General features: G+C 41.1%; 1 protein-coding gene across 5 annotated transcripts in view; it reads right to left on the bottom strand.

The window, feature by feature from the left end:
* ELAVL4 (ELAV like RNA binding protein 4) overlaps positions 1 to 16,377 on the bottom strand; it is a 152,495-nt gene that overhangs the window by 27,116 nt on the left and 109,002 nt on the right. The gene's annotated exons all lie outside the window — the stretch shown is intronic.

Here is a 16,377-nt window from a genome sequence, read left to right as displayed (position 1 = left end):
AGGGCTCCCCCCCAAGTGAAATAAAAATAATGTGCTTGCGATCGTGCCACTGATTATAAATAGTCCATCAGCTCTGCCATGTGTCATCAGCCAAAAATATCATTAGGAAACTTTACATTTTCTGACATACTCTTTAAGAAATACAGAGCTTAGGGTGGCTGCAAAACCAGCTTGAACTTCCCAGGCAATGTTATTGATTTGTGGGCGGCAGCAGAGCCGAAGGGGAGGAAAATGACAGGACGTCACATGTCAGGAAAGACTGATTACATAAAGCTCTCTTTGGAGTACACTCAGACCAGGGCTGGGAGACAATACAGCAAAAAGTCTGCCATGTCCTGGTGACAGGAGCCCACTTCAGCAGCCAAAAACTCTTTCCAACAGCTTCTGTTTTGCTGGTAAATGTCTGTGTTTGTGTTGGTCGTAGGAGGGAACCTGGGAAAACAAGTTGGGTTCCGGATCAGAAAATGGATGACTTTATTATCCTTTATAGGGTGGAAGTAAAGAGAATCATGAGGAAACTCAGTTGCGTTTTTGTCCCCCAAATGGAAAACTCCAAATGACCATACATTAGGATATTCCTTCTGTTTTGGAATAACAGGGTTAGAACAGGAAAGACAGGAGCAAGCTTCGCCAGATGTGCCCTTCACCAGCCAGAATTAGTAACTGAAGAAGGGGGAGAAAATGTTGAGCACGCTGTAGCTAGCGGGGCCCTTCTCCTTCTATTTCACTGTGTTATGTGTGGTGTGTGAGAGGTGTGTGTGTATGAGTGGCGAGTGCACGTGTGCACACACATGCACGCACACACAGGAGAGTAACAGTTAGAGAAAGAGGTGTGTGTGAATACAAGACCCTGCTACATGTTCTCAGGAAATTTTTTGCAAATCCAAAAATACATGAGACTAATTCATTGGTTTAAAAATATCATTCATCCTAAATTCAGCTTCACCTCATCAAGCCTAGCTAAAGTCACCTAATTAAATCTATTTTCATCATGCGAATTTATCAGTCCTATTTACCTTGTATATAAGAGAAGCCTTAAAAAATGCTGTAAAATAGTCTTAGTTATTTCTTTTAAACAGTCATGCACCAAATTGAGGGGCTTTAGAGGGCACTTTTAAAGTAATAATCTCAATGACAAACCTTATGTATGAGTTCTAGGAAACAGGCCAGACAGAGTCAATCTAGCCAAATAAATTTAATTTGTATAAAATTAAAATGAAATATGAAAAATATAGACAAAACACTCACCACTTAACTGCACTTAACCACTTAACAATGACTCATTGTACTGGTGGAATATATGTGGAAGAATTTATCATGCCTACCAGTGGTGCATGTTCCCTGGTATACTATCTTTCTTTCCAATTATTCATATATTTATGGAAATCCTAAATATATATAGTGGCTATGATTTTTTTTTTTTTTTTTTTTTTTTGCTGTACGCGGGCCTCTCACTGCTGTGGCCTCTCCCGTTGCGGAGCACAGGCTCCGGACACACAGGCTCCGCGGCCATGGCTCGCGGGCCCAGCCGCTCCGCGGCATGTGGGATCTTCCGGGATCGGGGCACGAACCCGTGTCCCCTGCATCGGCAGGCGGACTCTCAACCACTGCGCCACCAGGGAAGCCCAGTGGCTATGATTTTTATATTCTATATTTTAATCTTTATTTTAGAACATTGCTTCAGGAGGAAGGAAAACACACTCAGATTCTAGGAAGGTTCTGAAGGTCAAGTGAAGGAAAGACTCCTGCCCAGCAAGATACACCATATCTACGCACCTGCCTGTGTAGTCCCAAACCCACCATCACCTTAGTACCCGACTGCAATTAGCACAACTGTGTTATGCTCACCTGCTCTAGGTTTAGAGAGAGACTGCATTTAACGTCAAGAATGAGGGTGCTTCGGGGAAAACTAAAAACTAGATGAACACCGTTTCAGAAAGGAAAGGGATAAAAGATCAGAGGTTTTCCTTGGTATGAAATAATGAACTGCAAAATCTAAAACAGGACACTGCACTGAACGGGAGGAGGAGAGAGGTGGAAAGGCTTGCCTGTGAATTGAAAGATATGAGATAAACTGGCAGCACAATAAAACTACCTGTGGTTAGCCTAGTTCATGAACAGGCTTCTTTACGTGCTTCTTTGCCATCATAGAAGGAATTCAGCTAAGTCTCATAAAAAATACTCAGTGGAGCTAAGCATATTCTTTTAAAACACTCTTGAGAGGATTAAATCCCTAGGTAGAAAATATAAAAACCCAAGCCTCATTTCTTTCAGAAACTGTTTTAGTAGTGAGGGAGAGTAAAACGAGGAAGAATTTTACGTTTTAATTTTGGTGGCCATATACTGGTGATAGGCTTTGGATTTGCATTTCTGTATTTAAATTGTACAGAGAACATAGAAAAATACAAATGAAACATATTCACAAAGAATACCAACACTATTTCTACGAGGACCAAGAGAGCCACCATGCTGAGAAGGCCCAGGGGACCCAGTCTGGAGTCTAGAACTAAGTGTGTCTATCTGCATCCCAGAAATAGATAAGGTTTTTTTTTTTTCTTTCTTCTACTCAAATAGCTTCATCGTCTCCCTTTATCAGCAGCAGCAAGATTTGACCAAACAGGTATGGCAACAGTAATTTCAGAACAGAAAATTAAAACAAACTTTAGTTTGCTCCCAGTTTATGAGCTTATTTTGATAGCAAGCCAAGCATACAAATTAAATCATTGAAGTTATGTTTACTGAATCATCAATAAAGAAAAAAACAAAATCATTAAAGACAAGATAAAATATTATAAAATGAAGACTACCTCCAGTATTCAGAAATTATAGTGAGTGCCTGCTCCTTGATGCCCAGGTGACCTACAACCCTTACTTGTGACCAGTCCTTAGCAGTCCTGACCAGCAGGCTTGGTGGGTAAGAGGCCCAGTGACCATGAATCGGCAAGAAAGGCATTCTTGGCAGTTTGGGATAGAAACTTAAAATTAGAATGTAGTTTCCAAGGGAAAACTGTTATACATAATGGCTACATTTTTAAGGCACTTCAGTGTATTTTGGATTAAACAGATTCTTGTTTTTAACAAGCTTTTCTTAAATCTGCACCTGAATATTTCTATTTTTTCAACCGCGCACATGTGCATATACACACACAAAGACACGACGTGTCCTCGTACTACAATGTGGCAATATTTCTCTTCTGTTATAATAATTTCTATACCTAACTTCTCCCCTTAGAAAGCAAACACTTCTCCCTACAAGAACTAGTTTCTAAAGTCTGCGTACTTGAATATGGTAGGTACTCAACAAATGTTTGATAAGGGAACAGATGGATACATACACTTGTACTAATTCTCCATTGCTGGAAGGATGTGTTTATGTTTGGAGGGAGAAGAGGATGAGAGGGGCACCTGGGGAATTCGTTTCGTATTTGTGAAAAAGGGAGAGCAGGACAACAAGCTGACATCAGGGACTGGAAAACACAAACAAAATATGTCCTGGTTGGTTCCCCTCTGGCACAGATCAGGTGAAAAATAAAAACCATCCTGGCTCAACATTTCCAAAGAAATCCTGAGTTTCCGAAGTGCCTTTCCACCCATTATGTCTCATTTGAGTCTCCCAACAACCCTGTGGGAGAGAGAGTCATCATTTATAGATGTGGAAACTGAAGCTCTGAGAGAACAGCGATTTGCTCTACTATCCCTGAATAGCTGAAACTGAGTCTAGATCAGGGGTTGGCAAACTGTTTTATGTTTAGGGTGAGATAGTAAATAGTTTAGGATTGGTGGGTCCTCCAGTGTGTCATGATGACACTGCCACTGTAGCGTGAAGGCAGCCATGTACAATATGTAAACTAATGAGCATGGCTGAGTGCCAATAAAACTTTATTTAGAAAAAAAGAGGCAATGGGCTCAATTTGGCCTTTGGGCCATAGTTTGCTCACCCCTTGGTACAGATCTTTTGACTCCAAATCTAGTCCCCTTTGCCATCACCACAGTTACTCCACTGGAACTAAAGTGTTGTTGACAACTATACTGAGGCCCTGAAATATCTCTGAAGTTGTTTTGAACCATCTGAGAAAAAAGTAAATTACCTCAATAGTTTGTGTTAAGCACTTTTATTGTATTCAAATGCTAGGAAATGTCACCATCATAGCTGATTATAACCCCTCATTTCCCAGTCATTCTGGATAGAAGTTGTTCTCCCTTGCCTTTGGGGTCCTGGGGGTTATGACAGCAGGACCCTAAATATGACATCCTTATGGCTGATGGCAGCAGGGAAGCTGTCCCCTCACAGGGCTGACCGGGAGGAGCCTCAGCATTTCTGTACTGCCAACCTGCACACATTGCTCTTTCTTTCTTCAAAAACCATCATTCTCCAGAAACCGAACAGCTACTCCCCTCATCTGCAAAGCCCTCAAGGGGGCAGCCAGATGGGTACCTGCTGTTGATGAAACCTTCTGAGTTGAGTAAGGAATTTTTGTGGATGTTGGAACCCCTAGCTCAGGCTGAAATTCTGTTCTCAAAGCACATGATAAAATCCCCAGTCACCTCAAGATCACCTGCAGGGCAGTAATCCACATGCTGGGTTAACCTCAGCCAACTTCAGATCCTAGGACTCCCTCCCTGCCAGTCCTGAGATGACATTCCCTGTTGTCCACTGCCTTGAAATCTACTTCAACACACCCTGAAGAGGGTCAGAGAGCTCTGAGGCTGTTACTGCATGTACTCATGTATGTGTGGCCCAAAACTGTACTTGCTGTATATCCTTGGTTAATTCATTTAAGCTTCACCAGCCTGTTCCCTTATCTGGAAAAACAGGGATAATCCCTTATCTTCACAATCAAAGGATCACCGTGAGGATTAACTATATTAACATGTGGATGAACAGAAGCTACAATTTATTCAGTGCCTACTTTGTGCCAGGCACTCTGCTAAGTGGCTTACTAAAATTACCTAATTTAATCCTGTGCGAAATGGGTACCATTAGGCCCATTGTAAAGATAAGGAAAGTGAGGCTAAGAAATGTTAAATAACCTGCCCCAAGTCAACCGGGAAGTAGGCCTCCAGGCTAGGATTTGAATGAACTCAGGTCTGTGTGACTTCCCAGCTCATGCCTTTTCTCTACAGGGTTTGGTCTCTCTGCAAAGGCACAGCAGTGTCTGGCATCAGGCAAGAACTCAAGGGGATGCACACGCCTTGTGTTGGGAACTCTTCCCTTTCTTCACAGTGACTGGGATGCTTTGAGATTCTAGAGCATCCATGGCTCTGTTCCTTCCCAGCCCACCTCTGTGGGTGTTTACATTTGCTGGACAGTCTGAGTCTTGGATTTTCTCCTGCAAACTCAGTGTTAGTAGAGCCAACTAATCAGAGGATTTATTTTCTTTTGGTAGTTCACAGAATTCCCTCAAATTAAGTATGGTTTAAAGTCTTGCTACTCTAAGTGTGATGCCTGTACCAGCATCACTGGCATCACTGGGGACTTGTAAGAAATGCAGCTTCAGCTTATTGCTCTGTGACCATGGCTAAGTTAAATGAACCTCCACACCCTGATTTCTGAGAAAACTACACATCTAATTTGTAGTCACAGGGAAGGGAAGCTCTGACAGGAAAGCTCTCAGGATTTCTTAATATATGCTATTTCTTTTCATCCACAGATTTTGCATTCTTACTTTGCCCCTTTTTGCTAGAGTAATCTCATCTGCAAAATGGACTTAATATTACTTTTTTCATGGTGTTATTAGGAGTATTGAAAGTGATAATGCATGTAAAGTGCCTGGTATATAACAGAGGCTCAGTAGATGCTGGTTTCTTTTCTTTCGTCTCCCATGCCCCAGTAGATACTGCCTTACGCCGTTGCATCTGAGGATGCTATCTTCTGAATGAGGCCCAACCTCCTCAAAGGTAGAGAATGTTTCTGATGCTTTTCTTTCACATTGGAGTACATAGCATGCAATAGGCATACTAATTCCACAAATAACTGACACCTACTACATGCTTGATACTATGAGTGTGCCTCCAATGACCAAGAAATTGTTCCTGCCTTCAGGTGACTTGTCTCTCTCCCTCACCCCCCAATCAGAATATCAATTCACTGATGGCGGAAGCCAAGTATTTTTTGTTCTCTGCTATGTTCCCAGAGGATGGTGGTAAGAGGTATGGAACCAGATCCCATGAGACACATCTGAGAGACCTGTGGACTTTAACCTTGAAGGAGAGAAGATTCTAGGGGTGCTCAAAGCCCCTTCCAATACTTGAAAGGCTGCATGGGAAGTCAGGGGTAGGCTAGCTATGTGGTGTCCCAAGGGAGAGAATGAGAATCGGGCAATAGAAGAAAGTGAGGGAGTAGATTTTTGCCTTGATAAGAGGAAGAACTTTCTACTAATGATTTTATAAGGATACAGGCTGCCTTGTGAGGTGGTAAGGGCCCCCTGACTAGAACTATGCAAACAGATCTACATTTTATCAGGAGATGTTGCAGCAGTTAACAAGATCAATTCATAAGATACCTTCTAATGCTAAGATACAAAGGTTCTAAATTACATTTAGTTGAGACCCCATGCTCACAGTTTATCTTGATTTCTAACTGAGAAAATAAAAATAATAGAGAATATTTATTAAGCACCTACTGTGGGCTAAGCACTTTACATATATTATTATTTAAATCTTTACAACCTCTGAAGCAGGCATTTCCATCCCTGTTTTACAGAAGGGGAAACCAAGGCTTCAAAAGGAGAAATAACATACCCAGGGTTATTCGGCTAGAGAATAGTAGCCAGACCCATCTGACTTCAGAGCCTGTGCACTTTCTGCTGTGCCCTGGTTTCTTCAATATGTGCTGATTTGTGTGTTAAACACCTGCCCTGACACAGCACAGTGTGCCTGAGACTTTGAGAGAGCCTGGGTTTTCTAGTACTATCTCCAAGTCTTCATTCTTTCCATTAAATTTCAATATATACCCCAAAGTATCCCATTCCCATCTTCCACATTGGTTGTGTCTGTCAAACTGGATCTGGTAGGTCATAGAATGACAGTCTTGGAAAGGACTTAACTATCAATCATCTTTGAGTCTCTTCTACAGATTTGGCAACTGAGGACCAAGGAAGAAGCAAGCAGTTCATGGTCTAGTAAGAAAATCAGAACTGTGAATCAACAACTATAGTAGACTGTGGCTAAGTGTTGTGACAGTGAGAAGGAGAGAGGGTTTTCTGGAGGATATAACTGAGTTGAGACTAATTTGAAAAGATTGATAGGAGGTAGCCAGGCCATAGACAGAGAAGGGCATTCCAGGAGGAGGGGGCAGCTTAAGCATCTATCCCTTGAGGAGAGAAGACTGCTATTCAGTTTATAGCTATCACTTCCAGGAGGCCAGTGCTGCTGATGTCAACCTGAACTGTCAATATCGATTCTAAGTTGAGTGCTCAGATGTATACATGAGATCTCTCCATTCCTCTGGCACAGATTCAGGAATCATTTAGACATCTGAAATTTTGAGTGCCTCTGCTCTCTGCCAACAACAAACACGATAAAAAAAAACAAACAGAACCCAGCCTTCTTATTCTGAATTCCCAAAGTATTTAAAATTACATTGAATCAGTACTTGGTTATTTCCAGAGGCTACATTCTGGCTTCCTAAGCAGATGAAATTTCCCAGTTGAGAGCTCATCATGTGGCATCAAGATGACAACAAGCAAAGCACTTGGTCCATAGTGGGCATTCAATATAAACTTGTTGAACTAAATGTATTTCTCAGTGAACCCTAAGTTCCTTAGGGCAGGGACATGGGTCTTATTAATCTTGGTACAACCAATGTCTGGCACATAGTAGGCTTTCAGTAAATCTATGTTGAATGAATGAATGTATGAATTCAATAAGCAAATGAATAGTAACAAAATAGTTATCATTTTTTGAGTGCTTACTATGTATACTGAGTGCTTTATTTCTTTTTTTTCCAGCTTTACTGAGGTATAATTGACATATAAGCTTGTAAGATCATACACACTACCATATTTAAAACAGATAACCAACAAGGACCTACTGTATAGCACAGGGAACTCAGCTCGATATTCTCTAATAACCTAAATGGGAAAAGAATTTGAAAAAGAGTGGATACTTGTATGGGAATAACTGAATCACTTTGCTGTACACTCGTAACTGTGAATCAACTATACTCCAATATAAAATAAAAATTAAAAAAATAAAATAAAGTGTACATAATGATGATTTTATATATATATATATATATATATATATATATATATATACATCTTGTGAAACAATTCCTCCCATCTAGTTAATTAACACATACTTATCTTTTTTTTTTTTGCAGTGAGAACATTTAAATTCTACCTGACTGCTTAATTTGTATCATCTCATCTGCCCCCTAAAACAATCTTACAAGTTAGGCATGGTCACTGCCATTTACCATTGAGAAGACATGTCCAGAGGCCTCAGATCCCAAGGCACAAGTCCCTCTGACTCTAAAGCTCATACAGGCTTTCAACAGAGCTTCTTGATTTCAGAGACGATATCAACCAAACTGTTCAAGTAGATGTAAAACAATACCTCTGTTACTGGTGTGAGGTACATGGAAATTCAGAGTGTATATGATGATTTCCAGGAGTCCCGAAAGCAGGAAGGACCAGTTACAAAGCTACACTATTTCATAAAGAAAGCCAATCAACCAGTTCTCAAAGGAGTATTTTTAAAAAAAACTTACTCTTTTGGTTTGTTCTATAAAGTAAGTTGCTCCAAGTGACAGATCTTCAAACATACGCTTCAATAATAAGCCTCAATAAATGAAAAAAACTGAACTAATCTGAACCTTATTTTTCTTCTGCCTGTTCAGGAAAGAAAGGCGATTCATAGGATAAAAAGGTAGTATCAAGTACTTAGACTTAGTTAAAAAAAACCAAAAGGAAAAAGTATTCTAGGTAAAGTACCAGGGAAAATAGAAGCCTCAGTGACAACTAGCTTACCTTCAGCATTTATCACACAGAAAGAAATGTTCCGACTGATGACCCTGGGGCAATAAGAGATTCTTAATAGAAGCAACATTAAATTAAATTATGTTCAGAATACTCTTACAGACAGGAAAGAATAGGCACATATTTAAATATTTTTAAGGAGGGTCAAAACAAAAAGAGGAGGAATTTGGCAAACTCCCAGCTAGCCAGAGAAATGAACTAGAATTCTTAACTCTTGGTTGGCTTACTCTCACATGAAACTGAGTTCTCGATGTCAGACAGACAAGACCTTCCCCCTAGAATGGATGTGAACCAACAGGTGATTCCAGAACTGCAGCTGATGTCAGAGAAGGGTTTAGCAACAAAGGAAGAGGAGGCAGAAAAAGTTATCAGGTTAATACTAATTATATACACTGTAATCAGCCTTTGGGCAAAATGAGATTGTCTATGGGTGAAATGTCTGTGGGTGAAAGAAATTGCTGTATTTAGGCACAAAGAAAATTACTTCCAAAACTCCCATCAGACACTATTCTTATAAAGGGCAGGTGGAGGCTCCTGATATCATATTGGGATTTAAATTAATTAAGATAAGTTATGTGAGAGGGCTTGGCACAGGAAGATGTTTCATAAATATTAACTGAATATAAATCTATTAAAATTGCCTTTATTGGAAGTAAAAGAAAATTCATGGCTCTCAGCAAAGGAGGTGAGATAAATAACTGGTCTGTGCAAAGCTAAGTCAGGATGTCAAATATGAGTTGCAGAAGAATTTTGTCTGAAAACCTTTGCCAGTGTCTTTTCTGAACTAAGGGCATGGGGTTCTCTGGCCTTGGACTTAACCACTAACGGCTGTGTGGAACTCCCCGTCCCTACCATCAAGGAGTTCAATGATAGTGAAGTACCATCAGGAAGCTCATGACTGTGGTCTGAAAGCTCAGTTTGGCTCCAACAAATGTTGAAAAAGAAAGAAATTCCCCAGATGCATGAAAAAGAAAAGAAATAAGAAGCAAAAGTATATTTTCCCTTTTCTTCACCATTCAGCTTACAGTTAAGAAATGAGACAAAATAAAGAAATCAAAACCCAAGAACAAAAGAACTCACACAGAAATGGGTCTGTGGAGTAAGAATGGAGGAGGGAAGCCATATTCTTTTGCTATTTTTTTTAAAAGCTCAGGGCTTCTGGGGGAATGGCTGCACCAAGCAGGTGTGACCAGTTCCATTACACTGAGTCAAAGAGGTGAAAATGAAGGAGTGCCTGAGATATGTTTGAGAATCACCAAATGTAAACACCTTCTAATGGCTCAGCTCTTTCAGGTGATGGAAAATGAAACGTCACCCTGACAGTCAGGAGACCAAACGAACCCATAAATTAAATAATTCCCAGAACATACCCAGTACTCAATAATTTTCAACAAAAATGCCTAGTATGTGATGGGACTTTGCTGGTGCTAGAGAGATGGACCCATATGGCATCATCTTGTGTCCCTTTTGGGAGTCGGCAACACTTTCCTGGAACACCAAGGCCTCCACTTGCCCATCCACATGCAGTAGATGACCCCACCTCTTTCTTAACAAAAGAAATGAGGTCATCAGGTAGTAACTGGCCCAAACTGTCTTCTTCCCTTTTACCCGGAAAACGTTTCCCTAATGGAGCTCCATTTCTCCCTCCTGGCTAAGAATGTACAGTCCACAAACTGCTGGAGAAGAAAAGCTTCTTTGGGTAATGTTACATATTATATACCATTCTTTTTAAGATTTATAACACACATTAGCACAGACTCAGAGAAGTAGTGATAAAAAGAAACTCCTTTATAACTTGGTTTACTTCAGTTTCCCAAACTCATGCGGTCACATAACCTATTTTAAAAAACATATTACCTATTAAATACCTTTGGGAAAGACTTTTAGATGGGATTCCCAAATGAACATTACTCTTTCAAACAGGACTGAATACTGTCTCAAGATATAATTACCCTAAGGTGGGGGTTGTGGACCCTGACTCTGAGCTACAGTTCCTAAGATACCAGAGGCACCAGCAGAAAACAAGGAGACCAAGCCAGAGAATACCTCTAAGGTCTCTTTTCACTGTCATAGTCCATGATTCTGTTTCTCAGAAGACATCACACAGACTTGCTCCTGGGATAATCTAGACACAGGACAGAAATGCACAGTGGGGAGGGCGTCAGACATCTGTGTATATATTCACATGTTAGTACACATTGTACAAGTCTGGTTCTAGCTCACTATGTATCAGTAGTCAGCATGTGACGAGCTCAAGGTGTTTCACTAGGAGAACCAAAGATCCAGAGGAAAAACAAAACAAAATAGTGTGTGGCTATGTGGACCCCAAGCAGGAACACACACTTATAGGTACGTACATACAGGCATAGACATGAACACTATCTATATTTAACAAACTAGGCATACAACCCTGGGAGGCAGTACAGTACTGTAGGTAAAAATAGAGATTTTGAAGTCAAACAAACATGGGTTCAACTTTTCCCTGCCACTTAGAAGCTGTGTGACCTGGGACAAGTTACTTAACCTTTCTGAGTCTGTTTCCTCACCTGTTAAATAGAGCAAATAATACCTCCACCTTGCAGAACTGCTGTGAGAATTATATATGTCAGGTGCTGTTCTGAGTGTTTTACATATACTGATGCTCACAAGAATCCTATCAATATCCCTACCTTACAAATGAGAAAACCGAGGCACAAATAGAGTAAACATTTTCCTGCTATACAGCTAGTAAGTGGTGAGGTTGGAATGCATACAGAGGCAGCTAGCTGTTAATCACTAGGCCCTCCTGCCTCACACAATCCTGGATTATAGTAGGTCCACGATATTCCCCTGGAAGACACAGACACACATACACAAATATATAAACACCCTACACCTCCTCTTCCTCTCTGGCTTTTCAAATCTGCTGTTTTTGTCATTAGTTTATTACACGATGCAGTTCAAGTGGGCAGCATGCAGACACCAGCTTCCCAAACACAAGGATCCTGTGTGGCTGCTCAAGGAACAGAAGAACAAATTCAACCCTGAGAAATGTTAGTTCATTCTGAACGATGACTCACAGCCGCTATTTTCACAAACAGCCTGCTAATTAAACTTTCTTATGAACTCTGCTAACCAATTTTTCCAATGCATGGAGAAAAATCATTCATTATAGACCGGAATCCAAAATCTAATATTAAAGTGCAAGTAGGATCTGTGGCATTGTAATTTGATCAGCTTGAGCATTAATAACAGTTACACACTGATGTCTGAGAGAGGTAATCAGCTTTTGTTGAGATGTACGTAGATAACTGAACAAAACATTTGGAAGGCAGACTAGAAAGCAAAGCTAGCTTATCACAGGGGTTTTAGTATTTACTTTACCCTCAGAAATCCCCTGCTTACAATATCTTATCTTCCAGGTGACCACAGTAATATCCTGAATTGGTATAGTACTTTAACGACTTAATGACACATTAGCAGCTCATCTGATGTCACAACACACAGTAAGGTGGAAAGAGCCAGTGTTATCCCCATTTTGTGCACAACAACCTGAGGCACCGAACGGCTTGATCCACTGCAAGCCCCAGAGCTAGAGCTAGAACGAGAACTTGGTGGATCTTTCTATTTCTTCATGTTGCCGCTCATAAAAGTGGCCTGATTTTTAAAACAATCTCAGAAACCATCCTGACATTTTCAAATATTGAACTAAAGGCTTTAATTTACAGTCTTCCAGAACCACTAAAACTGCGTTAGTAAAGTGCATTATTACTGTAGCTATTTCTGAGGTTTACTGGGATACATCCTACACAGCCACGTTCACAACTCAGGATGAAACAGCAGAATGCAGGGAACCTTCTCTGTGAAGGACTTCTATCCCAATTGGCAGCAGCATGTGGTCAGAGAGACACAGGTACACAGACAGCTTGGCCACCTGCCAACTGTGTGACTTCAGGTCAGTCATTTTAAACTCCATGAGCCTTGGTTTCTTCATCTGAAGAATGGGGTCACCATTACCTCTTGGGGGCAAGGTCAGGATTAAGTGAGATAACAAACATAAAGTGCCTGGCTTCTAGCAGTACTTAATAAATCTGAGTTCCCATTCCATCCTCCTGCCTTCTACTTGGTCCTTGGAATTACATACTGAGGACTGAACCAGGACAGAAATCCACTTTCCCACTCCTCTCCACTCCTCTCCTTTTGTCTGTTTGTTGGCCCAGTGGTAGAACACTTAGAAAGAAGAGGGAAGGAGTTATGGGATAGGAGGGGCCCCTCACATTTACAGGTTGTTTTAGTTTACAGGTGTCTTTATCTGTCACCTGGTTTGAACTCACAAGTACTATCCAAAGAAGGTAGGGTAGGGATTTATCTTTTTACTGTATATTGAGAAAATGGAGGTCCAGGGGAATACAGCGACTTATGCAAGGCCATGCCTACATCTATTAAGTGTGTGTGTGTGGAGGAAGGGGGTTGTGGTGTAGGACTTTGACTGACATCTGTCTCACTTCTGGTTAGTCCAATGCACTGCATCTGGTATTTTTGACCAGGAAGTTGGTGCGTGTGTGTGTTTGTGTGTGTTGGGGAGTGTAGAGCTCTTGGGTAAGTGCTCATTTCTTTTGTACTTAAAGGGTGGCCTGTCTCATTGGGAAGGCTCCACTGACTGGTGAGGGGCACTGGGAAGAGAAAAGGCAGCTGAGAACTAGTTGTCTTTTCCAGGGTCAGGACCAGGAAGTGAGAGTGACATTCATTTTTTCCTCTTTGTTGTCCGGCTCAGGGACAATGGGGAACCTGCCAGGATTCAGTGTAGGAACCCTCACCAGGGAGATGGAAGCAGAGGACTGACGTTCCTGTGTGCCCAACCTTGGGAGTGAGGGGGAGGGGGAAGACTGCAGAGACTCAGAAGCCACCAATACCTCAGTCCAGGGCAGCAGGCAAAGAATCTCGCTTCAGGACGCCTCCTTTGGCACACTGTCTACACCTTATGTTAATGAAAACAGGGACTCCACTCAGGCAGCTTCTCTGTGTGGCTGCCTGCTCTGGCCATAAAAAACAAGTCGATCAATCCAACATGGATTTAATTTGAAAAAAGGAAAACTCTATGTATGTGATTTCAGGCTTCATATCCTATCCTGTAGTAGAGCTGGCAGTGGGCTCCACGATCAGAGGCTCTAGTGAGTGTGGTGGGAAGGCGAGAAGGGCTGAGATCCTGGTTACCATTTGAGAACGGGATCAAGGTTGTCACCATCCATATTTCCTTGACATAAAGAAAACACAGACTAGGGGGCCAGGTGGTCTGTTACTTCTCAGACAAGTCACCTAGTGACATATAATTTACAAATTTTCTCTCTGGTCTCCTTTTACCATTCTACACCCATTTCCCTTCTACCTTGTTTTTTAAAAAAATCTATGGCTATTTTAATTTTAGCTCTTTTCCATCTCATAAGCCAATTCAAATCCTTTTTGGATCAAATGGCATATAAATAAATAAGGAGGAAGGACAGGAAACAAGCCAAGAAAATAAAAAAGAGAGGAAGAAAAAGAAAGGAAAATAAGAAGCCAAATGTTTCTTCTTTGGGGTGCACTGGCCTTATCTGTAAAGTAAGTATAGACGTTGCCTATATTGGCTACTTTAATAGGGTCAGAGGAGGTACTGAATATAAAAATCTTTGAAAATAAACATGAAAGGCAAATATTAGGGATTATTAAGTATATATTGTATGCTCATACTACCAATGAAACTATTTAATCTGCTTTAAGATGTTTGTGATGAGAAATTCTATTAGCAGCCATAGGAGTTAGGGTAATTACCCTAATTAGCTGCATCCACTTAGTGTAAATGGTGCCTTGTTCCACCAGACAGCCAACTAAAAACAAGGACCAAGCAGAAAACCAAACTTATAAATCAGCAAGAAATTGAAGTAGGTGGAAAGAGAGTCACTCAGAGAACATGGCCCTGACCTCAGCAAGAAAAACAATGATTCTCAAATCACAGACACCATGGGAAGTCTGAAAGTTGTCCACCTCCTGTGTTAGGTCAGGTTATTTATTAGCAAAGTAGAAGGAACACACTTTGGAGTCTGACAGACTTGGGTTCAAATCATAGCTCCAGAACTTATTAGCTATGGCCTTGGATAAATTACTTAAACTCTCTGAACTTATTTCATAAACACAAAGGCGGTACTAACTTTACCCCACAGAGTAGTCCTGACTGTTCTATTCATTATCCCTTGAAGATATCTCTGAAACTTGGCTCAGCTGTGTACTGGTCTGTGTACACAGACTACGATGTACTCTCGACCAAGTTCAAGGCTTGCTCCTACTTGACGCTTGCTCTGAGAACCCCAGCCCACAGTGATCTTTTTATCCTTTGAACACCCATAGCTGATGTTTTCTTCATCTTCATTCAGCAGAGGCAGGTAAGGGGATAGAAAGACCATAGGTTTTGGACTCTCCAGCTAACTGACTCTAAGCCTTGGCTTTCTTATCTGTAAAATGGGGACAATATCACTGACCGTGCATAACTGGTACAAAGCTTCAATGAGATAACATATATGGCATGCCTAGCACTGTAGCTGACACACAGTCGGCAAACCTCCAACTTCATTGTTCTGTTATGAATCCTTTTGTGCTATCTTTCCAATGAAATTAACAGCTAGGGTCAGGAAAGGTGAGTTTGGGCTTCGGTGAAAAACAAAACAACCCCCCCGCCCCCCACCCCCACACAAGACAGCAAGGTGGCACCACCTTTATGCATCATAAGCAGGCTCCCAGCCCCTCCCAGACCTGCAGGCTTCTGTAGGGTCCTGTGATTTGTCCTGGCCTCCCCGACTCATTGACCCTGCTAGCAGCAACATGTGTGCACAAACTGTCTTACCCTTTTTAGCTTCCTCACAGAACCTGATACAGAATTTAAGAGAAGAGAAGGAAAGGAAATAACATTTATTTGGCCTGAAGGAGCAGACACTAAATAAATACAATTGGCCGATTGAAAATGTTTTACAAATGTAAAAGCCTTATATAAATATATGGCCTCCATCTGAATTTTATCTTCTTTCCAAACTAGAAATATCTTCTCCCATCAAAGCTCAACTTGGGGCCGTAAAAAAAACAAAAAGGCAACTTAAAAAGACCTTTAGTTATAACAAGGAATAAAAGACAGATAACAGAGTTCATCAGTTAAGAGCAGTAAGGGAAATGTGGAATGGGGGCAGGGTGGAGGCAGAGTGAAAGAAGAAATCACCACTACCACAGCTCACAGAAGACAAGAAAAAAATGAATTTCCCATTAACACATCTCAGAAAGCACTTTCCTCCTACCCTGAAGCTGACGAATTACATTTTTAGATAATGTGTGGAAATTTCATTTTGACATTACCTTCCTGATTAGTTCCTAGTCTCAATCAACCAGGTCACTTTAC

The sequence above is a fragment of the Mesoplodon mirus genome (assembly GCF_964341445.2).
Source record: "Mesoplodon mirus genome assembly, chromosome: 3".
In the NCBI taxonomy this organism is placed as follows: Eukaryota; Metazoa; Chordata; class Mammalia; order Artiodactyla; family Ziphiidae; genus Mesoplodon; species Mesoplodon mirus.
This window is presented reverse-complemented; position numbering and strand designations above follow the sequence as displayed.